Source organism: Ammodytes marinus (assembly GCF_949987685.1).
Source record: "Ammodytes marinus genome assembly, chromosome: 13".
NCBI lineage: Eukaryota > Metazoa > Chordata > Actinopteri > Uranoscopiformes > Ammodytidae > Ammodytes > Ammodytes marinus.
The window spans coordinates 8,979,132-9,004,775 of NC_137217.1; positions in this window are offsets into that span (position 1 = coordinate 8,979,132).

A 25,644-nucleotide genomic window follows, 5' to 3' on the forward strand; every position below is an offset into this window, starting at 1 on the left:
CCCAGTGCGGTTGATACTGCAACTGGATAGGCCATGTTTCCATGTAGGGGCTCTTTTCTTGGGCCCTAGCTCTCTTAGATGATAGAAAACACAAGTGGGGAAGGGGGGTTACAAAAGGAGTAGTGCTGGGCTGTGCGCAGATCCACACAGAGAGGCCCTGGTCCCAGACAACGCTGCAGGGGATTAGAGCACACCCTGGCAGCAGAATGGTTTCACTTAAGAATTTCAGTAATCACTTTTAGGAGTGTAATATATAGCTGACCTTCGGCAGCGCCACACGACCCCCCGCTCCCCCAGCCATTTGATCAAAGGAAGCGGCAGTGGCTGTGCAAACAGGCGCTATCAGTGGACTCCAATGGATTTACTGCCCTGCTTCTTCTCTCTTGTCTCCCCTGAGTCGTGTGCTGATACACGCCGAGACCCAGTTTCATCTTACAGAACCTATTTTTCCCTTCCCCGTACTAATTTACGGGCCAGATCATGACTTGAGGGGAAGTTAAAGGAAGGAGGGAGAGAGGGAGGGAGGCTCTGGGGGCCTCTAGGAAGGGGGGAGAGAGAGAGTGGAGGTGGGAGGCAGCTCGGGGGCCCTCGTCCACTGCCTGCTGGCCTGAGCAGGCTCTCATCATCATGGGAAAAGCCCAGTAGGTGCTCTCTTCCCAGCTGGTAGCAGCCAAACACCGTGGCCCCGTGCTTCGTAACAATAACAGCAACCAGAAAAAAAGCACAAGAGGGCCGGCCCAGTAGGGTTTATATAGTGCCCCCTAAATCACAGGAGGCGCTGACAAAGAAGTTGGGGAGAGAGAGGATGTGGGTATCATAGCAACTATTAATAACGCAACGCACACTGGTGTGAACACAGCTAAGTCTCTTTCAGGCCTGAGAATGTCCTCGTTTTTAATTACATCCATGAACAAGTTTGCTCTTAAAGGTGCACTATGCAGTTCTAGGGCATGGGGCATTGTTTACATTTGTAGTCTGCAGTTATTTTACAAAACATATTTTTTCTACATTATAAATCAAAGCAAAATTGTTTTGAGTCATCCAGAACTAAATGTAAGACTAGAATAGGTTTGTAAACAGAACTGTGGGTCCTGTTGCTGTAATCAACTGTATTGAATCAGTAACTTTAAAGGTAGCTTTCTAACTTCAAACAGTTTCCCAGGAATAACATTTTCCAGTGAGGAAAGTTTGTTTATACAGTTTCGAGAATTTCCTTAGAAAATGTTTACTGCGCTGACGCACCCACAGTTACGTAGAGCACCTTTAATACACCCTCATCATATTGCCCAAGTATGGTGTTCTAATCACCAATTGTATTGCTTTAAGTAGCATGTAATTTGATCTCCATCAATTATGAACAGGCAAATAACCGTAAAGATTCCTCATTGAGAAGCAGACAATCAGAAAACAAAGTTGACCTTTATGCTTTTAAAGGAAAATATCTTTCAGCTGGTTAAATTCCAAAGTAATTTGTTGTTTGTGACTCACATTTTTACAGTCTAATTTCATGCTGTTATTTAATAAGGTTTCTTGCTCTTTGTGCTTGTGCAATTTTTTTTTGTTTATTTTGTCTTTGTTCTCATTTTAAATGAAACATTTCCAACTGAACACACACACACGCACAAACACACACAATATGATGTATGTGTTGTCGTTCTATTACAGCGTAAATGCCAGTAAAAGCTGCAGGAAGAAGCTGTGGTTTGCGGAGCGGGAAGTTCTACATGCGACCAGTTGAGGGCGTCAAAGAACAGATGACGGAGGAGAATCTATACAACAGGTATGAAGAGATACACTAAGGTCATTCAAACTGCTGATTTAGAACTACTCAATTGACAAATTTATATGTATAGATCCGATTCCCAGTTTTTCAGGTGCGTAATTTTTTTTTTCATTCATAAAGAATTGAATGCTATTGCCCTAAAACAGACATGATTTCTTTAGCTGGCATGTCAGGGAGTGTTTATGTGACTCAGTTGATGACAATGCTTGCCGTGTCATTAAATGACCGCAGGAAGTCCTGTGCTTTTTATGAGCTTCTTAGACAAGCTTCGGGGGGGAGAAAAGAAAAATGTTTCCTGATTCCAGCACGTGAGAGAACTACTCACCACATGTTCTGCTTGTCTCAGGCCAGGACCCCCCCTCTTCCTAAAGAATAAAAAAATCCACCATGCTAGGGCACTAAAACATAGACTTTTACCCTGCCTTTCTTCTCACAGGGGTCACTGCGGGTCAGCCTGCTCATGAGGATGTCACTAAAGGCTCTAATTTATATGTAGAAAAAGGGGGTGTCTATATCCTTCGGAAACAAATGTACACTCGTCTGAATCCAGGGGGGGTAATGGCGTAATCCCCAAGAAGCACTGAGGAGGAAGTGGAGGTGTGCGGCATTTCTTTCTGAAATAATTCCTGCATCCTCCCACCCATCAGCTGATAAGGTTCCTTGTTTGGAGAGCAAACAGCAGGGAAGGTCCCTGCTATAAATGCTCCGTGGCCCTTGGACATGTAAGAATTTTATGGCATGAGCGCACTATGGGCAGACTGATAAAGTCTGTTACCCGACTGCTTTCCATGTCATTACGGTAATACAGCTGGTCAAATTCTTATTTATTAGTCTTGAGTCAGTTACAGTAAGGAATAACCACCCATTGCTTTGCTGGAAAGAACTATGCTCGGACTGTCATAATACAATTGCTCTATTAGTTTGGAGTGGAGAGCCAGCTACAATAACCTGTGTTCAACAGATGCTTTTCTGAAAACAAGGAGAACTCTGTTGATCCTTATGATTAATTCCAATTTTTGCAAAAGATTGTGCAGAGCTCGCTGGGCGGCCGAATAAGCTATTGGGCTTGAAAGATGATTAACAACATGTCTATTTTAATGAGAATCAAGCTATTATAGCTATTTCACTTGGCTCTGTTCTTTATAATTGTTATCATCCAGCCCAGTCTCTTTTACACACACACACACACACACACACATGCACACACACCTTGTTTTAAGGCCTCTGAGTGTGCAGTGCATGTGTGCAGGCAAGCAGGTTGGGCTGTGGTGTGTGTGCATGGCATTGGTGGTGTGAATCAGCTGAGGCTCATGTGGCTGGCCTGGCCTTGCTCCCTGCGACCCAGCGGGGCTCAGCCACCAGCTGCCTAGCACCCACTACACATTCCTGCTTTATTCCTCAACTCGCCTCCCTCCGCTATACACCGCTCAGGACAAAATGTATACCAGCTGCAACATCATTAAGTAAATGGGATCCATCCACAGATTTGTTAAAGGCACGGTATTGAAATGTTAGCCAAATCAGTCGTGTGAAAAGCATGTGTAATGCATGCACAGCCATTTGTAGACTACGCAAAACATATAAATCACATGGGCTTATATTTTTGCCACTTAGCATTCCATCTGTTGGTCCAGACTGAAATATCTAAACAAGCATCAAGTAGATATCCATGAAATTTCTACAGACGACCATGATCAGGATCAATGCCAGTTTTAGTGAGACATCTCATCACCTATTGGATTGATTGGCATGTTGTGATTTGGGATGAAACAGAATTTGGTGGTTTTCGGTTATCCCTTACCTTTATGTAGAGCCATCATCAGGTGCATTTGACTAGTATTTGAGCTTATGATGACCGGATACTTGCACAGCTAACATTCCCATCAGCTTCAGCTCTAATTTGTATTAAGTGTTAATTAGCAAATGTTAACATGCTAACACGCTAAGCTAAAATGATAAACATTACATGGTGAACCATCTACGAAACATTAGCATGTGAACACTGTCTTGCATTACCTCAAACGTTGCAGTGCCTAACAGCCTGAAGAGGTAAAGAGTGACTTGACTATGACGAAGGTGAAGTTTTGAAGAAATTCCTACTATGCAGCCTCTAATAACCACAAGCATCTTTATCATTTAATGTTTTGCTCCTGTCTGCATATGTCAAATTGCGGCCAATAAAGCACATTGAGCTGCATAATAGGTCCACAAGGTGCTGCATAAATCTTCGTTTATCATCGTCACACACACACACAACACACACACACACACACACACACACACACACACACACACACACACACACGCACACACACACACACACGTCCTCACCCTAATGGCCTAACCTCTAGAGTCACACACACCAATATTTGCATACCACCAAAGTATCCACATCCACTACAATAGCAACAGACAACACACAGCCAGACATACACTCCCCTTCCCTCCAGACTGCTGTCACAGCACTCCAAGCACAGCTGTCAAAACTCAGGGACTTCCAACACAACAATAGTGAGATGGGCTTGGGAGGGCCCCAGAAAGAGAGAGAGAGATAGAGGAGAGGAGATGTTGAACTGACACTTCTGGATGAGTCAGATGCTCCAGATTGAGACTTTACAGGCAGTTTCCACATTCCCTGCATTTCCCCTTTCGCTACTTTCTGTCACTCACGTTCTTCACCTCCTTCTATGTCTACAATAGTCTCTCCATCCTCTTGTCTTTCTATCTCTACCTCTCTTTTGCTCCAGGCACGGTCCACTGTTGACTCCTATCAGCTCTCTACATAACAGCACCGTTGAAGACCTTCCTCAACCATCACACCTCACATGTGAGTCCACAAGTCTGAGAGGAGCAATACTAGTGAAATCCTCCAAATCAGGTCATGTCAAATTAAGGGAGGTATTCCGGGAGCCCACCCAAGCCTCCAAAAGGGGTCAGTTGAAAGCTTGCCTGAGGCCAGATTTGCATGTCAAAATACGTCCGATGATTCAGAATACATCACAAAGTGGGACAGGAATGCAGTCATTAACAGCTTGTATAGTATCTGAGATGCTGTAGATCTGGCCTGTCAGTGCAACGTCATGTGCCGCCACGAGTGAGAAATCCTGTTGGCACATTTTATATATGGTCTATGGTTGGCACGTCTAGAGATTGGCAAATCAAATGGTTTGCCTTAATTGCAGCAAGCAAGTGAACTGGCTGTAATAATATTTTTTCACCATTTTCCATCCCAAATCCCTGGTGACTGGTGAGTAAAAGAAATGTAGCTTTGACAGGTTTGCATTCATTTCAACTTGCCTACTGATGCCACCAATTAATTTGCACCGCTTACAATGTTGATCATCGTCACTTTGAAAGACAATCACCCTCTTAGTGTTCTATATATTTCCTATAGGAATCTATTCTTAGGCTTACTAGGTCACTTTTATCTCGGCTTCATCTCTGATAACATGCAGATGTGTCGAGCACTGATAAGGTTTGGACCTTGCTTGGACTTTACAAACAATCATTTAGCAACTAAACAAGCATTCCAGGGAAGTTCATTCTGCCCAGTGATTTATTGCCAGGATGTGGCCGTATAGCGAGAGTGCGTAGGTTTCCAGGGAGAAGGAGCTGGTGGCACTGCAGGTCAGCAAAGATAGCCGAGCTGTACGTAGCAGTCTGGGATTCATTCAGGAGAGCTCCCAGGGGGACTGTTGACTGGAAGGAGGCGGTAAATCCCCGTTTTGATGACTTTGTTTTCGCTGATGTTGTGTAACATCTTGCGAGGAAATTTGAGCAAATTTGACCTCACCCAGTTGGCCATTGTAGGGCCTACTGTGTGAGGTATGGAAACGGAGAGGACGATGGATGGTTGCAATTACTATCTGCGAAGCACAGATAGAAACACAACTCATACTAGCCTACTGACTCATTTTTCCATCTTCAAAGCATAAACCCGAACCAGATGATTTCTATTTAAAAAGCACCTGTTTTAGTCTGAATCAATTTGTGAAGTACGATAACAATGAATAATGATATTCCTCATTTCCTTGTTACTTTAAACATTTCCAATGAAAAGACCAAAACCAACAGCAGTATATACAGTACCTATATATTTGTAATTCATTTTTAAAGAGGTGCATCAGTGGGAACCAACAAGCTTGGACCAGCATGCCACAGAGAGGGTAGGAAAGTCGGAAGAAAAGCACATATTTTGTTCTGGAAACATACAGAAAATAACCAGCCATATCCGTTTGTGAGAGGCTGTATATTAGCCATTAGTTGATTTGTTGGCCACTTGGGGGCAGCATAACAGCTGTAAATACACCAGTGCAGTGACATACTGTCACCTTACAATCACAGTGAACATGTTAGCAAACAACTGCCAGCTAGCAACACCTGTGTTCATTAGTTGTGTTTCAGGCCATCTGACAAATATAAATCAAATATTTAATCTCCATATAGCCCTGTTTTGCTCACCACCACCTCCTGTGGGAAATATTACACTCATTAGCTGCTAAATGCTCCACTGCGTTCGTCAGCTAGTTGCAAACTTTGTCCATCTGCTGTTTGGTACTGGGCAGGATTACAATGGGTTCATCATAGCTTTTTCTGCTCGAAACAAGATTAATGAGAGCAGCGAGAGTGAACCGAATCATTTAAACCGTGAGCCGTGAAACCAAATCATTGAAAGATGTAAATAATGTTCCACTAAGCTAAGGTGACCGAGCTGTTGGATTAAAACCTAATTAACTTCGGCTTCTCCAAACCGACAAATCAAAAACTAAATCAATTCAAATCCCAACTGGTTTCTAAGTACTTTGTTCAGCGAAAACTGGACTCAATGAGACTAGATATTTTACCTGTTGTATTAAGTATAATAAACCACACACTTGTTATGCTGGTATGCATTAGCCAGTTAGAATGAGATAATAGCCTGTTATTGCTATTCAAAGCCACTACTTGCTGCTGTTGATACAGTGGATGAAAATGTGCTGAAGCTAGCCACAATGACCTTCTTATCATCCTCTTTCCCCCCCACATGTTCACCATAGTGAAATAAAGAAACACACACACATCCTAAACGCATCTGCATGCTCCATCTGAGCTGATGTATACAGGTCCTCAGCAGCCCGATGAGATGCCAAGCACTCCTCAAGTGCAAGGAAATGGTGCGGTTTCACAATTCCTAGATTAGGACTGAAATCTGCAGTTTCCCCCCACCACTTTAAGTGGCTGTGGTGCACACACAAACCCACCGAGACCATAGAAACATACACAGCGGTTTAGTGTTGGGCTCTGGCCAAGACAAATGACTGCTTCAGGTGAAAACAAACCGTGGCCCCAGTAGATTTTTTTTTTTCCATTTGCAAGTTTTAGGGTGACTCCTCTTTGTGTGTCAACTGTTCTTACTACACATATGCTACTCCACCCTCTAACACTCTTCAGCCTTGTGAATTATTCAGAATGAGGGAATTCAAGTTTAAATGTTGTTCTACAGACACAATGCTTCATATGCATTGGTGACTTAACGTGGAGCGGCCACTTTCAAATCCATCACATTGGGTGTTTGCGACACCAGGTTTAGGAAAATAAGAGCAAGAGAGTGAGCATTTGACATCCATGAAGCATGATCTTGAAAATACATTTTCACATAAAACTACACCAGACACACACACACATGCATACCCAGTGAACACCATCAAGCTTATTCATTCACTCTACAGTTGTCCATAGTAAAAGTCCTGGCTACACCCAGAGCTGCAGTAAATCCTGCATTGGGATTTTTACCTCTGCTGTGTCGTCGGGTCATTTACCTGTGTGCAGTTTCATGATCATACGTTTGTGTTTACGAGCCTGCAATGCATATAACGAGCTATTATAACTTTGTAGAGCAAGATAAGGACCCATATACAGTCATATACACATACTGTACATACAGAGCAGAACAAGAGAACTTGATGGTTGTAAGTAGAGGAAACGTAGATAATAAAGGTTGATTCTGCAAAATGCTTGTTGTCAAAATCCCTAAAATCCCAAAATCCCTGTCTGTACTGTGTGTGCACTGAAAGAAAATGTAGTGTGACAGCCTAGGCTCTGTAAACTGGCATGTAAACAAAGGGTATGTAGAACAAAGGGGGCCCAGCATTGCTATAGCAACTCACCTGTTTACAGAGCCTATAGGCTGTTTATTAACAATGGATTTTCTTTCGAGCACACACACAGTACTGACAGGTAGCAGGTTGTGAGGAGCTGATTCACTGATTTTGACAAAAGGGGATTTTGACAAGAAGTGTTCTCCAGAATCGCTTACTCCACCTGTAACCTAATTGTAAATCATCACAGTTCAGTTACACACGTAGAACCTCTACCACTTCTCCACACACATTTCCACACATTAGTTGAGTTTCTCCAGAGGTATTTTCTTCTAGAACAGGAGCACATTCAGGATTAACAGTATGAAAACATCCTTTTTGTCTCGGCCACCTTTGTTGTAATCACTTTTAAGTCCCAAACCTGAAAGTTTCAGAGGATCACCTGAGTCCCACCTGAGGGAAGTGATCTGAATGGCTTCAATTAAGAGAACAATTGCTTTAGTCACACAATTATGAGCTCAGGGTGACTAAATGCAGAAGGCCCTGGAGGAGCGCAGCTAAAGATCTCTGGTATCCCATACAATGTGGTCCGCCCGCCCCCCCGCCGCTCATTACTGGGACCACCAACCGGGAGCAGCTTTACCGAAATGAGCAGCATAACACCAAAGTGCTTGCGACTGTGATCCAGCTTTTAAGTGAACAACAGTAACTGTAGCAACAAAAGGCCACTGAATGATGAAATCAATCTGCAAAAATAGATGCTTCAACAGGGTTTTTAGTGACATCACAACTGAGCCCAACTGGTGCCCAATCGTTATGATGAACTGTGTATTACTGTGTGGTGGAAGAAGCAGTTTGATACAGAAAAGAATACTCAATGATGAGCCAAATGTCTGCATTTAAAATCCAACTTTTGAGTAAAAGTGTCAACAGCAAACTATAATAAGCATGTCAAAAGTGAAAGCTTGCATATACAAATAGCCTCTGTCAATGATTGATGGATGCAATTTTACGGATGCATTACACTTCTTAGTAGTTTTGTTGTGTTTTAGTTGACTCCAAGGCATATCTGATTCTGTAGCCAATGGGTATCTAACAATCTAACGGTAGGCTATATCGTATTTGTTTTAAATTAGTCGCCCTTTACATGATGAAACTTGATCCTAAAAGTCATTTGGATTCCTCCTTTGGGCACCATTCCCACGTTTTATGACAATCCATTGAGTTTTTATTTTGATACTTCTGTCTGGGCCAAAGGGGTGGACCAGAGGACATTGCTATCATAAAAGCAATTCCTGTGAGCGAGGCTTAAGAGCTCTTGGGGAATAAATCCTGCATATACTGTACACTAAGGCCTACTTGAACATAAAATAAAAACACTAGCAGTTGCTCTGAAATAATGAGGGAAGTGTATGTTGTTGTTGTGTTTTACTTTACTAATCTCAGATGTCAGAACCATAAATATATACAATATATTATACAGTATAATTTACAGCTAACTTACTTTTTTTTTTACATTGATGCAACCATGTGAACTTACACATGCATTCCCATTTATACTGCAGGACGATCAGCATTCATCTAACTAATTCAGTGACAATACTCTTAACCTTTTACCTGAATAGACCATTAAAACATCATAGTACGGTCAGGCACTACAGATGCCTACCTGCCTTGGGCACCACTACCTTATCTACTTCTCTATTTTAAATGGCTGATTCAGGTGAATCAAGTGAACCATCTCCAAATCCCAGAAGAGGAATGATGATGAAAAAGGTCTGCAGTGAGTTTATTCAGCGCTATACCGGGCTCATGGAAAAGCCCCCTGGATGAATGATCTGATAATCTTTTAAGATACTGGTATGTATACAGTTTGTGGAGAGATTAGCTGTTGAATTAATCATTGGATGTACTCATGTTTGTGAAATCCCTTTCACATGCCAGAGGGTTTCAGGACTGAGGCAACTGGCTCTGACATTCCATTGGCCTCTCCTTCCTCCTTCCTCTCGCCTGTTTGCAGAGTCCAACGTAGAGCATGCGTAAATGTACACAAATCTAGTTTGTAAAAGATATGCCCTAACAAGTCACTAAATGGGTTGATACAATCGGCAGCCATCTTGGGTACACTGTTGAGATTCGTAAGTGAGCAGAGCCGCAAAAACTTCCACTCGGCTCAGGCTTTGCTTTGGCAACAGCATTTCTCCTTGGAGAGGAATGAATGTGCAAATGTTTTACAGGTGGGATTCATTAAAACTGAGACCTGGCACGTTGGTACTCGCTCTGCACAATTACCATGTTACAAACCCAGGGAGCAGAGAAATGCTAACATACAGCAATACGCCATGGACGAGCGTACACGTCATGCGCAAAAAATGAAAATGGTAAAACGATGTATATGTATTCAAACATATTGTGCATTTTAAAAGCGCACTCGTGCATATTATGAATCCACGGCTGAGATTTTAAAGGCAGCTTTCACTGCTCTCCGATGAGCTTTTCAAAACAAAATAGCCAATAAACGGAGAAGTTTGTGCCCGTGTTATTTCACAGAGGATGAAGAAAGAAAAAGTTCAAATTTCACGGGATCTTTTTATACCCCATTTAGTCTCCAATTCCCTCACATCTCAGATAAAGCTATGAGCTGTCAATACTCCATATTGTATGCATACACTACAGTCCTTTATCACATTGTCCTTCCTTACATGTGATATAAAAGAAATGGCTTACTCCTCGAGCTTCTTCTCATCATTGTGGCCGTGGTGTTAATTTCTATGAATAATGTATCTGGTGAGTTGGTTCAGTTTCACTGAGCATTCTTACAGATTGTAACTTCCTCCTCTCTCCTTCTTCATGTTGCACGGATACCATTAAGGAACTCAAGGAATTTATTGTGCAGTTATACTGAATATGTAGGAGCTGACTAAAACCCGAAGGTGTTCAGCAGATCCTAATTATCACTGACTACCACAATGCGTGGAATTCGTTTGCAGTGTTGGAAGCAATAACATCTCGGGTCTTATGCACTAATGGGTAGTGGCTTGCGGAGTTGTGTGCTTTTTTCTGATTTGATGTGAGGCGTATATCAAATTTTCTCTTAACTCTTGGACTGGCAGCTGTTTTTTGTCTCAATACACTTACACTTGTGCATTCCCTGAACTGTTTTAGTCCAATCAAACAATATACAGTATATAGTGCACACTTGGCTTCATGGGTAACAGATTAAAGTGTGACTACGTAACTTTAAAGAGGAAATAACACATTCCTCAAACAAATGAATTAATTATTAGGCTATAGGTAAGTAGCTTATGGTCGCTAATGTTTGATAATATATATTGCCCCATAAAAGACATTCTTCCGAATTATACATTATGTTATAAGATTAGCTTTATCCCGTATTCTCACACATGGCAACCGATTAAGCTGCTCAGCAAAAAGTTACAATAGTGCTCTATAGAATATGTAACTCGTTTCATAATATGTATATACTTTAACTACTTACTTAAAGGTCACATATTATGCTAAATGCACTTTATAAATGTGTTCTAACATATCCATGGGTCCACGGTGTGCCTAGAGACTGCCAAAATATTTTAAAAAATAACAATCTCTCCTTTTCTCACTCTCCCCCTTTCTGAAACCCCCACCTCTCCCCCCCAATATACTCCAGTCAGAATTATCCTCGTTTCTGACCTCAAAAACTGGAAAGCCAGAAGCTTCCACTGTGCAGCCCACACCCCTATTTATTATTGGTCCACGGCCCTGACAGATAGAGGGCGAGGCCTATCTGGCTTCGCTTCCGGACAGGGGGTGGGGGGAGCTCAAATGGCGCTTTTCCACCGCACATGTAGCTCGACTCGACTCGACTCGACTCGACTCAACTTGGTTTGGTAGCAGCACGGGTCGTTTTCCATCGCAAATAGTACCTCCTGAACGTGGGCGGGGTTGTCGTAAGGGGCTGAAAGCCTACTCCGGAGCAAAGTAGCAAAGCAGAAATTGCGAGCAGTTGTTGCACTATTAACTGAACCAACCGCCAAAAACACGGATGAAAAATGTTTAAGAAATACCCCCCTTGTATCTGTTTGCTAAAAGAAGTAGAAGAATATTGCTACGGGCCATTAAAAGGGATGGTTGTTGTCCCGATGTGTGACTCTGCCACACAGTCAGCTGTAGGGATGCGTCACGTACATCCCTATGCACGTAAACACGGGCATGATAAAGTTGACTGTTTAGAGCTTGTTTCAGGATACGTGTTTTCAAATGCAAGCCGTGTCTCAGTCTGAATATTTTATTGAGGTAATCAGTTCAGTCCGAGGCTATATGTCTGTCCCAGCTGGCTACTATTTAGCCTAGCTGCTAGCTGCCCTTCTCCTCTCGTATGTTAAGTAACTTCCCCAACAACCAACACTGGGTGAGCTTAGCGAATATATAGAAAATAAATTCGGATCTGTGATGCAAATCAAATGAAAGAGAGCCAGAGAAGGCTGCACGCGGCGTAAATACACTCAAAAGTCCCGGAGAGTTGGGGAGAATAAACAACAGAATGAAGCCGGTAGTCTCTGGCCACTGATTGGCCAGACAATAGTCTCTGGCCAATCAGTGGCCGGCCGTCTGCCGACGTCACCTTTTAGCATCGGCTCAGCTCGCTTGGAACCTAGAGCGAGGCGATACCAAAAAAGCAGCTGCTACCAGGTACCAGGTACCATGAAATTGCGGTGGAAACGCCAAAAATGCGAGTTGAGTCGAGTCGAGTCGAGCTGATACCATGCGGTGGAAAAGCGCCAAAAGATTGTATATTTACGAGGGGAGCTGCAGCTCTTTTTAAAAAATAGGCTATTGTGAGATAAGCTGAACATCAGCATAGTACAATAAATTATCTGAAAGTTTTTTTCAGCAAACAACTAAAGAAAAACGTATTAGGGACCACTAAGACCATATAATATGGTGTATAATAGTACCGAAAAGTGTATAATATGGGAGCTTTAAGGTGAGCCCAGGTGGCAATTGTTTTTGTTGATAGATCTTGGGTCTTATCTTCATAGCATTTACGCAGTTTTAAACAAACTCCTGCGTCAGCCAAATTGATTTGGAAGAGAAATAGATGGTGCATTGTGAATGATGATTGTTAATCAAGCATTAAAGGTCACATATTATGCTAAATGCACTTTTTAAATGTGTTCTAACATATCCATGGGTCCACGGTGTGCCTAGAGACTGCCAAAATATTAAAAAAATAACAATCTCTCCTGTTCTCACTCTCCCCCTTTCTAAAACCCCCACCCCTCCCCCCCAATATACTCCAGTCAGAATTTTCCCCTTTTCTGACCTCACAAACTGGAAAGCCAGAAGCTTCCACTGTGCAGCCCACACCCCTATTTCTTATTGGTCCACGGCCCTGACAGACAGAGGGCGAAGCGTATCTGGCTTCGCTTCCGGACAGGGGGCGGGGGGAGCTCAAAGATTGTATATTTACGAGGGGAGCTGCAGCTCTTTTTTAAAAAATAGGCCATTGTGAGATTAGCTGAACATCAGCATAGTACAATAAATTATCTGAAAGTTTTTTTCAGCAAACAATTAAAGAAAAACGTATTAGGGACCACTAAGACCATATAATATGGTGTATAATAGTACCGAAAAGTGTATAATATGGGAGCTTTAACTAAGCAGTTATTAAAAGTTAGTTAATGCTCAGTTAATGCATGTTAAGCAGCATTAACTAACAGTTAATTAGTATACCGTTATTGTAAAGTGTCACCGATGTGCAATCAATTTCTAATGCACCAAAGAAAAAATATGACCACTGTATGCAAATACTCATTCCTTCACATACACATTTCATAGAGGGCTGCAGAATATTCTCCCACTGGACAGCTGTGCGTCATTCACTGCCATCCACCCTTCACACCTGGTGATCGGAAGCACGGTGCGTTCAAGTGACCCGCTTCCCAGAGTCCACAGGCAGATAATTATTTCCAGTTGCAATTAGAAATAACCGCAAGGTTTTTTTTTTTCTTCTTTTCTCTGTGAGCAAAAGGGGATCGGCAAATATCTTTTCCCCTGTTTTTTTTGCTTGTCTGACACGCTTGTATAAATACCCTCCACCTGGTCATGGGAGTGTCTTTAGGGGAGCTATCAAAGCATTCATAAAAATCAAGATGTATGTGACATCCAGTGGATTTCCCCCCGCACCACACATGGCAGGCCAAACTCAGCAGGGCCAGGGCCGGGGTAAAGTTTCCCCTCTTTTCCTCCCTGACTAGCGGCTGACGCCTGATTGACTGTGATGGGCTTTTTTACGCCCTGCACGTGTTGTTCCTGTGCTCAGGCCTCACATTCAACGTCTGTCTACTCAGCTTCTCTGGACTTTACTACTGCTCCTGCTAGACTTCTACCTCTAATGTGAGTTTGTCAATCCAAAAAGCTGACCAGAAAAACATTGGCCTGCTCATGTACTTCACGCTTTATTCTTAAATAACTCTCTCACCGCAGCACTCCCCTTTCACTCCCATGCTTCATTTACAGATTAGGGCCTGCGTTGGCGTGTGTGTGTTAAAAACACAAGACGAGGCAATCGGATATTAGGAACATGACCGTGAATGAATAAATCTGCATATGTGTGGATAGGTCAGCATTGCCGAGCCACTTGGCTTGTGTGTATAAAGAGAAATGTATAAAGTTGGGACTGATGACACGCACACTCATATCTGGTGATCAGAAACTCTGGGAAGGCAGCCACAGTGGAGGGCCGCCTGACTCCTGTGTGTGTTGACCCTGTGATGACTGATTGGGCTGTCTCAAAGCGGTTAGAGCAAACTGGGAATGCTGCATGAAAAGGAAACCGATTGGTGGGAGTGACGGTGCAGATCATGAATGAAAAACGGAAATGCCTCGGGTTTGCGGTTATGTTAGACTTATGATTAAAAAGGGCCGGCCTATTTCTATCAGACGCGCTTGTGTGCAGTTTTGTGTATTTCTCGTCAAAAGGATGACATTTTTCTACCTCATCCTAGATTCATACTCACTACTTATTCAACTCCATGTTGCAGAGACAGTCCAAAACCTGTAGGCGGCAGTGTTTGTTTTACCTCAACAGGGTTCTGGCTCTGGCCATAACCGGGCATACAGATGATGCAGGTGAGAGCCAACGCTGCAAGAGAATGCTACATACTTTCCATTCTTTGATGAAGCCCTTCAATGACTCCTGCACTTCAGCACTTAAAAAACACACGCACACTAGCATACACACTTTCCACTGGTGCACAGCCCCTGATAATAGACTCTGCATAGGAAGGCCTGTGAAGTATTTTTTTCGAAATGCCAAACGGCTGCGATGGCGTAGACGTTTGAAGGACACTAATGTAGGAGCTGAGGCCTAATATAAACAACATTATTCACATGAAAGCCCGGGCTGCGGCCATTAGGGCTTTTCGGAGAGGTGGCACTTCTCCGCCCGGGCATCCTAATGGCACTTCTCGTTCAAACCTGCAGATCTGTGTATACGCAGATTCCCTTGTAATATATCTTTCCTGAAGCAATCGGCTGTAAAATGATTTGTCACTCTTTATATTACACCAACATTTCCAAAACCAAATCTCTGGGATCACATCAAATCATAACACAAGTCTTCATCCAAACCCTAGGGGCTTTTTTTGTCCATACCGTGTGCTTTTTGTCTGCTCAACTCGCCTCTTATCCCATAATAACAATATCAATATTCCGCTAAGAAGCAACTCTAGCAGCTGTTTGGAAACATGTTTTCTTCCATTGTGTAACCCAACATTGAAATGAGTATTATTTTCATTTTGCAGGCCTTAAACTTACAACCACCTGGAGAATATAGCTAGCCAATGGATCACTCTCTCATGAAAGTATTAATCCTACAGAAACGTCGGCCCACCACCTAACTGGGAGAAGCCAGACATGACCACTGTCAGCAGCCATATAACATGGGTGTCCCACCGGCAGCCGATTGTAACACGAAGCAGAGCAACACATCCTTGTAATCTTAGAGGAAGGTCCAATCGGAAGAAGTGTGGAGGAATATACAGTAAAAGGGAAGGCAATGAGGATAAATAACACATTTCTTTTTTTGGCTGCGACTACAATGGCCCACTCAATAGGAAATTAAACAACTGAAAGCGTTTTCAAAATCAGAGACGACAAAGATTAATTCGATTGGAATTCTTCTTGCCAGCCAGAAAAAAAAACTCAGCAATCTTGCCTTTTAATGGTTTTGATCAGGGAGAGATGGGACGGCCAAGTCTGTTGTAGTTTAGCTGTTTTTGGCCTCTCCGCTCTACATCCATCTTGTCAACACATTGACCAACTTCCCCTTTCACTGATAGGGACCCCAGATTTTCGCAGGGTTTTACGCCATTGCAATTCGTATAAGACTCAAACTGACAGAAAGGAAGCTTGAATTAGGATTTGCAGTTGTTGTTTTCTTTTCATTCGTTGGTGGATTTATATTTATTTTGCTTTCAAAGTAAAATAAGAGAATGGCAGAAAGCCACAGCTCGAGGCATTTGAGAGTGAGTGACACAATTTTCTATGGGATTTAGATGAACCACTGAGTCGTTTCGGGTTAAATCCCCAGTACCACTCTGTGACCCTCCTTCTACTGGCCAGGCCCATCAGAGATTAAAGGTGAACACAGGGGCAAATCAGTTATCAAGTCAGAAACACTCATCGTCAACTTCCCACTGTGCCGTAACTGCACAGGAGCACATACACACACTCGCTTTGACCCTCATCCTTCCTGTAATGGAGGTCACGACCCCATGTACCAGTACCACAAAAGGAATGAGGGCGAGGATGCATGAACCCTGAAAGCCATCGCTGATCATTTTCAGTTTATAGGCCAGAGATGATGTATTGGAAGTTTCTGATGTATGGATGGAAGATGTACAAGAGGCCTTTGTCTTTCTCCAATTTAACCTTACATATCAGTCAACAACAATTCCATTTATTCAAATATGTGACGCAATATATTTGGATTGTGTTTATTCTGCCTCAGTTTATTGATATACAGGCCTTTTCTTAAGCCCAATACTGAAGTTTGACATTTTATGAAATGTGCTTGTTTACTTTCTTGCCGAGATTTAGCTGAGAAGATCGATACCAAACATATACAGTAAATGTAAAACTACAGCAGAGTGCTGGTTAGCCTAGCTTACCTTAGCCTAGCATAAAGACTGGAAACAGCTCGTCTAGCTCTGTCTAAAGGCCAGGACACACCAGTCCGACACGTTCCGACTACCCAAAAACTGGAGTCGCCGTTTCAGGAAGCTCCAGTCTTTCCGTCGCGGCCAAAAAACACACCGAGACGACTGCTTATTTTTATTTTTGCGCGGGACGTAATGTCTCCACAACAGCAGGCGGCGCTAATCTGTATTGTGGCCCGAAAAAATACGAAAGCCGGAAATGATGGGACAGCTCTCTAGAGCATAAACATAGATAGAAATACGTATTTATATTTATGGACCATAAGAGCACAATTTTTAGCAGAGTGTCGAGCATGGTGTCGAGCAGTCAACAATGGTTGATGCATGTGAGTACTCGCAAAACGAAACGAACAAACACATTAAAACAATGGCTAGCTGTTGTTAGCTGTTTGTGCTACCCGCCTCACTTCCGGGCTTCACTGATTCGCTAGCCCTCCACCAATCAAATTGCTCCAAATGAAAGACGGTCGGCCGCCGATTGAACATGTTCAATCGGCGAAAAAACAAGCCCGACTACCTCTACGTCGGCCGACGTCACGGCACACACCAAACAGATTCGTGTCCCGACCCCCTACCGACACTACGACGGCGATTATCTGGCCGATGTGTCCTGGCCTTAAAGGTAACAAGACATACCAGCAGCTGTAAAGGTCACTACATGAGGAGTTTCCATTAGGCTCCTAAGGGTGATGACAAAACTCCATGAGACACTGTATTCAGAGCCAGAGCTGTTTCCAGTCTTTATGCTATGCTAAGCTGCCTAGCTGCCCGATGCAAGCTTCATATTCACAATAGAGATATAAAGGGCTATCAATGTGTACTTTCTAAAAGGTTGAACTTTTCCTTTGAAAAAAGAATCACTTTTCTTGCTAAAGGTGACAATAACTTAAAAAAAAATATATTCTATTTTACACTTAGGGTGAGCGGGTCAAACATTTGGCTGTTCAGTTGTGGCTGGGTCAAAGTCTCTCAACACTCCAAACACTGGAAAATCTGGAGAAATGAGGCCCACTGAAACTGTAGGAGGGTAAACATTGGTGGTTCATAATGGAGGACTGACGAGTGACAATATGTATAAGTCTAAATCAGTCAGAGAGAGAGAGAGCGAGAGAAGGACAGGAACAGAAAAGTCGGTGTAAGTGTGTGCGTCTGAGGGTTGACGCTGGTGATTGACTGTACTAGCTGATTTACATTCATTCTCACTCTTCAAATCCCATTTCTTACACTGTACAATAAGCATTTACATATGCTGATAGTGTTACTAAGAGACTGCTGTATTTTGTATTTGTTTTGTTCTTGTTGATATGCTAGGTCTGAAACGTCATTTGCTGTGTATCCCACCCCATGGACTGTAAGTTACAGTCCTCCCGATGGTAGTTTTCACAGCAGTTGAAATGACAGATTGCTTTTCCATTTCACAGTTCATTTTGAAATTGCCTGTGAAAGCATTTGGCACACACATTGAATATTTCCTTCAAGTTTTATGGTTTCCTGATAAGGTACAGTAAGTCGTTAAGTTTTACTGCATTAGATTGTTTGAATTTGCATATTCATCGGTGGACTTCCTGTAAGAGGGTTAATTCTTTAATCATTGTGTTACACTCAGTTCCAGCTGAAATTAACATCTGTGCCAAGAGTGTGAAAAGGAATCTTCCAAGCCAAAGGAGAAACGAAGTGAAAAAGTCAACAGCACAATGGTGAATGGGGGAAGTGTGTATTAGTGTGTGCTTGTAGATGTGTATGTGGAGGTGAAAGGATTAAGTAGAGGACAAGTATCAGCATCACATTTCTGCCTGTAGGAAGAGCCATTCCTATTGTCACTGATAAAAGGGTAAACAACTCTACTGGTGAATTTGTATACCTTGAATGGAATTAAAGCTTTAGTTCGTAAAATTTTTCATATAAAGGAATGTCGGTTAAATTCAAGCCATTGCCAAATGAGTTGACACAACGTTGATGAAGCCTATCAGCTCCACAACACTCTCTTTGTATTTTTCAGTATGGCAGCCAAAACTGGTGTTCTCTCCAGTCATAGCAGGCAGCTGTTTCAGGAAACCATTTTAATAAACCCACTGTACACTACCTGCCCAGCACTTAACATTCAAAGCTATCAGAAATATGGGCCTGGGAACATACGTAGCATTTGGAACTTTAGTGATTGTTGGACTTGTTTTGATGGCCTGTAATTGCCATTTTGGCTGCTTTAAAAACAGTTCTGAAGGCAGCTGATATAGATTTGGTTACTCAACTCCACATCAAGACATCAGACATACATCAAGGGCTCTCCAAAAACAGCAAAAAGCAAATGATAGTTGGATCCTCAATTTATGGAGCGCTGGGAATCATAAATAGAAGCATGATTTGGCACAACATGCATTCACACACTTTTGTTAGTCATTTTGTAGACATCTCAGTTTTTCCAGTTTTAAGCTTTTTAGCGGTGTTGGCCGAAATAATTCCTGAACTAGATGGATTGGCGCAGCAATTGCTATCTACAAAGAAGTTTAATAGTTCAGACTTCATCTCGTTCACTCCTGAAGTCATGAAGGGCTTAGTGGATCTTAGCGGTGAGTAAGTGGCTCCTCAACTGGAAAAACATTGGCTTATAGTTGTAAAGACCTAATGAAGCATTAGCTCACACTGCTCCTACCCCCGTTGCACTCCCCTAGCGTCTCCCCAGATGGAGGGACGTTGAGTGGGAAAGAACACGGGAGTTGGACTGACAGTCTTGAGCGACTAATCCCTTTTCAGTCTCCTGCAACCTGTCGCTCCTCGGCGACTCAGCCCCCCAGACCCCGCAGCCTCCTCCTGGGCCACAGCGTTTTTATCGCGTGCGCTCTCGCTGACAGCTATCTCCCAGAGCAAATTGTTGGTAAACACCACTGAACTCCTTATGCCAACAACAGGTTTCCTCTAACCCTCTAATCCAGGCCGCCGAAGAGACCCCCCTCTTACCCTTTTGACCCTTCCCTCAGTCCTACCCCCCCTCCTCTTCCTCCTCCTCCTCCTCCGTGGTGGTGGTGGTAGTCGATGAGCCAGTGAGATAAGCCTGGGTGGAATTCCCGTCTGGGTGTTCTTGGGGAGTGACCTGGGTGGCAGAGGCGCGTCAATGAAAATCACTCAGCACTCCACTCAATAAGGAACCAGTCCGCGCCATGGCTGCGTTCACTCTTGTATCTGTTTCGGTTTTGTCTGCGGCTCTTTCTTTGGCCTTTTTTTAGGTTTAGGGCTTTTCAAAGGAGAAAGGGTGAAAGAGAAATCATCTAGTCGATGGCGACTTAGCCTGTGTGAACTTTTGACAACCTTTTAACCAACGTAAGGCAGCCTTAAAAAGTCTTGTGTGTGCAGCAAAACGGGGAATGAGCTTAGCGCTGAAAAAGAGCTTGACAAATCACCAAGAATGTGATCTAAGGCAAATCCGATTTCTAGGAAATTATGAAAAAGAATCATATGTGGGTCAGGTTTACTGTATCGCCAGACAAAAGTGCTATTTTGTTACAAAAGAATGCAAATGCCAATGATCAATAGAACCCATTTTATGACGAGAGAGAGCATAAATTCAAATAAATGAACTGCTCAGTTGAGAGGCACAACGAGACAGCCATATTTAACCATGCGTCTAGCACTTCCTTGGAGACCGCGGGTCCGCGGTGGAGGGGCCAGTCGTCTGGGAAAGAATGCTAGGGGTCTAGAGCAGTCCGGGTTAGGCAACGGCCTGGCCATTGTGCCCCAGGAGAAGGTAATTAGGAAGTGAAACCTTGACCAGTTGACAGCAGGCTTTGTTCAGGGGCAAGTGGGCCAAGAGAAATGCTTTTGAAAGCCTTTTTCACTTTCTTTGCTGGGGCGACCTCAACCCTTTCCTCCAGAAACATGCTGGGAGAGATCATATAAGTTTCTGAAGAAAAATGCACGGGAGGGGGGGTTAAGTGGTATTTATTGAAAGAGAAGAAATCCATAGGCAGTGTGTTGTTTGACAAGAGTACCAAACCAAATATACAGTGTACAGTATCTGTTTACTGAACATGTCATGTCCAATCCACGTTGAGCTGCAGTTCCAGTAATGCATATTTATACCCATAAATACACTACCACAAATATATATATATATATATATATATATATATATATATATATATATATATATATATATATATATATATATATATATATATATATATATATAAATATACTATAAATATAGTAGATTCTACAAATGGCGTTAATAAAACCCACGACCTGGTCAGATCTCAACAGTCCGTCCAGTTCATAGTCCAGCACAGCCACCTTTTCTTATGTGTTGCAGCTGCATCTGGAGCTGCCAGCCAACCCCATAATCAACTGCCGTGTCTACTTTTTCCTGTTCTGTACGACTGCTGTCCAGCATTAAGACCTGCGAATGACCTAAATGACCAGCATGACTGCAGTGAGGGCATCCAACACCGGGAGCCCACGCCTGTCCTGTCCCTGTCGACCCCGGCGCTCTGCCCTCAGTGCCTAATGTGGCAGGAAAAGTGTGAACAGGGCTTTGGCAAAACTGCAGTCCATTTCAACATCATAGCCACGGGCCAGTAAGGGGAAACATGCACACTCCTTGGACAGCTGCTCGACAAGCTCCTGCAAAGGATTAACTCCTTGTGCTTCTGAATCCAACAAGAGGTTTTAAGGTAATAATTCCGGACACATCTGTAACATTAAAAAACAAATCCGTCTGTTTCGTTATATACTCCTATATACGGTATAGAACAAAAAAGCAGAATATCTTGCAGCTTCGAATGATTTTATCATGGAAGCCTAGGCTGTGTTTAAAACACCAGATTCTTTTTTTCTTTTTTCGGCGCACTCACAATACGGACAGGTAGTAGATCTTGAGGAGATATTCACTGATTTTGACAAAGTGATTTTGACAACAATCGTTCTACAGAATTGATGACTACACCTTTAATTCAAGAGTATGTCCTTATTATGTGATCTAACTATGTGTTATATGAACTCTGGCGCAGAAGCATGTGGATGACTTGAACATTTTTATTTTTTAGATTTCAACAACAAGTCTACTACATAAGTGCACGAAAAGTAAAACAGAAGCACAGTGGAAAAAGACATACGGAACAATGTGGAATAATCACGTCTTTAACCTGAAGAGCCTTTGACCACAACAAACAGATTCCTCTATGCTTGGTATTGAGCGTTAGCCTCGCAGCTAGTCTATAAAACACCAGAGAGAAGAGGAGAGGAATCTACACGTCCTTTGTTATCCTCTTTGTTCTCTGCTTTATTATGGGAAGACATTAACAGCGACCCTTGGTAGACAGCGGTTTCATGCGACTTCTCGGTTTTTATATGTTAGGATTATATGTGCAGATGTTTTCTGAGTGAGTAAACCAACATTAATGGATATAAGGCAGCCAAGCAGAGCCTTGAGTTGCATGCCATGTCGCTGTGACCCTTGTGATCTTAACAGCTTAGAGAGTCAAGGCCAGGAATTAATGCAAGTTTGTAAGACGTCTCATGTTTGCCTCATAGCAGTCACAGTCACACAATTTTCCCATTAAAACGACCCAAACATTCAGGCACTGAACTTAAAAATGAACAGTTTAAGGAAGGATAAACCTTTTGAATGGGCGGATGAACTGTACTAACACTGTGGATCTTTAAAAAACATCTCACCGTCGTTGTTTTGGAAAGAAATACATCACCTACTTGAGGTGGCTATTCTTAACATCACTCAAGGTTTTATGAACTTCTTTGGGAAAATATGGGTGGCTTCGCGCTGCTTACGTACATTTAAGAGTGCTTACGTCTTTGAGCGCAGGTGTCACAAACAGGCTTTTCCAAGTGAATGAAGTCAACTGATTGCTCTTGACTTTCTCCCGGAGACGGCGGTGCTGGGACAGGGATCAGTCCTCCGTGACTGCGGTGATTAAACTTTTTTAGGTGGTTGACAGAGGACTTTGAAGATGCCAAGGGACATTTAGATTAATGATGGCATCCTCGAGGCCAGTTCATTATGTCACCCTGAATGAGGACTGGAGAGACAGAGGGATGACATTTTTACAGGCCCGGTCGGTATAAACACGTTTGTGCATGTTTGCGAGTCAAAGCGTGCCAAATGGAACCAGACGCACACACACTGTACACTTTCTCGAGCACTTCACCATAACACACTCCCTCTGTGTGCTGCTGTTGTATCCTGTAAGTGTGTGTGTGTGTGTGTGTGTGTGTGTGTGTGTGTGTGTGTGTGTGTGTGTGTGTGTGTGGTGAGTGCCATAGTTGGCTGGTGGGCCAGTGTTTGATGATGAAGTCATCAGTTTAAGTAAAGTCCAGATGGCCAGGCAGAAAGTAAAACAAGTGCCATCTGCTTAGATTCAACTGCTGCTCAACTTCTCCCCTCTCTCCGTCTCCCCGGTTCCCCTCCTCTCTCAGTTGGCACGGCCAAGGACCAGAGTACTCAGAACATTAATGCCATTAGTGAAATGTTTCAGAAGAGGCAGCCAAGCACAATGCATTACACTAGCACTACACTACCACCAAGGGCTACGCTCACCGCTGGCTTACTCAGTCACAAGGTAACACACCACCTGGAAATCAACCCGAGGTATTGATTGTCTGTATATCTCTCTCTCTCTCTCTCTCACACACACACACACACACACACACACACACACTCTAATTTCATCTATGGACACTTTCAAACATTTTGTCTGAAATCCAAAATATTAAACAATAAGAAAGCATATCATACTGATGATTTGCTATTAAAAGTGTTTAACCTTCCTCCTGTGTTAACTTTCTGCTACCATCCATGGTGTTAGCGGGTCGGTTTCGACCCGTGTCTGAAATCAGCTGTAAAAACACTAAAAACAATTATCTATCATCCAGTTTGTTTCTCATCTCTTGGTTACCTTGTTAGGCTTCCTTATCCATGAAAATATTGTTTTTAATAGTTTTGGTGTAGGCAGCTGGGCCTTTTTTTTGTGAGTATGCGCCTCAATTTCAATAAAAAAATTTGTAAAATGAACCTCAAGAGAATCATATAAATAAATATTTGGTTGTTGTGTTACCTGATTATTACTGAGGGGTATGAGAATACATTTCTTAACAAAATTTGTTTTATTTATTTTTTCATATTAATATTATTGACCTTTTTAACATCTACGGTGTTACTGGTCAATTACGACCCATATATATTTATTTCAGAAAACAGCAAAAAAACTTTTATTTCAGCATTATACAAACACACAATGAAAACCAGAACAAGTCACAACACAAAATATAAATTTGTAAGGTCAAATAAACAACAACTAATCAACAAATCAAACCAATGGAAATCAATTACTAGTTCCAAAACTAGTAAAAAAAACAGAGTAAAAGTCTCTGTTTGCATATGTTTGGTTGTGTGTTCAGATGTGTGGCAAAGAGCAACACTTTCAGTGTTCTTTGCAGAAATATTTCTTGCAGGTAAAGCACAATACTTTTATCTTTCTGTCCTTAGTGCTTCGGCAGACCTGACACCTCTTATTTTTAGAATCAGGTGGCCATTTTCACCAAAAACATGATCCAGAACTTGGCTCACTGTATATCTCCTCATTTTTTAATACTGCAAATAGGAGATGTGCACTCTGCAAGTCACCAACTCTATACTGAATTGACCTCACATGTCTGGATATGCCGGTCTGTTATTTTCGCTTTTATGCAGGTATAAGGGCAAAAAAAGTCAAAATGAGAACCCCCCAGAGCTCACATGATTGGGAGAGGAGCTGACTGTCATTGTGTTGGCTGACAGTGCACTTATGATTTCAGTTTTGGCTCTAGTTATTGTTTTTTACATCTTATTCTATAACCGGGTCGAAATCGACCCTAACACCACCAGTCTTATAATTTCCACCAGAGCATTTTATAATTAAGTGAAACATTTTTTATTTTTTTTATTTTGTTGAAATAGAGGTTCCTGACAAAGTCAAGAAATTTTGATGCAATAAACAAAATGTATGTGGTTCTTTTATGCATTTGAAATCCAAAACGGGTCGGTGGCGACCCTAACACGAGAGGAAGGTTAACCAATTGAGTTAAAAAGGTAAAGATTGTCTGGAGAACGCCGCGGCAGAGAAGTCTGAGGAGACTCACAAACTATGAGGGTTAAGCTTCAGGGGAGCATGAGTGTGCTCAGAAAACTTTCAGGAAAAGTGCTCTGTTGGATTATGAAATACTTTGAAAGGTGGTGAAAAGACCAAAGCTCCTCACGTGTTAATAATGTAACAGGTGTCCATAATGAAAAGGGTTGATCCCCTGGGGAGCATGACTGTGCTTGATTTGCTGTCATTTACATTCTGAAGCTGGTCTTGGAGCTTGTGTTTCTGATAGTGAAAAAAAGGGATTTGAGGGTAAAAAAACATTAGGAAACCTCCGCTTTGGACCATGAATACACACAGATATTTTAATGGATGAACATAGATTAGCAAGTTACATAAGACTGACCCCAAGGCTGAATAAAAGTCAGGGTCAAAAGTTGACACATACAGTATACACGTCACACAAATGAGGGTACAGTTTGCCTTGCAGCCTC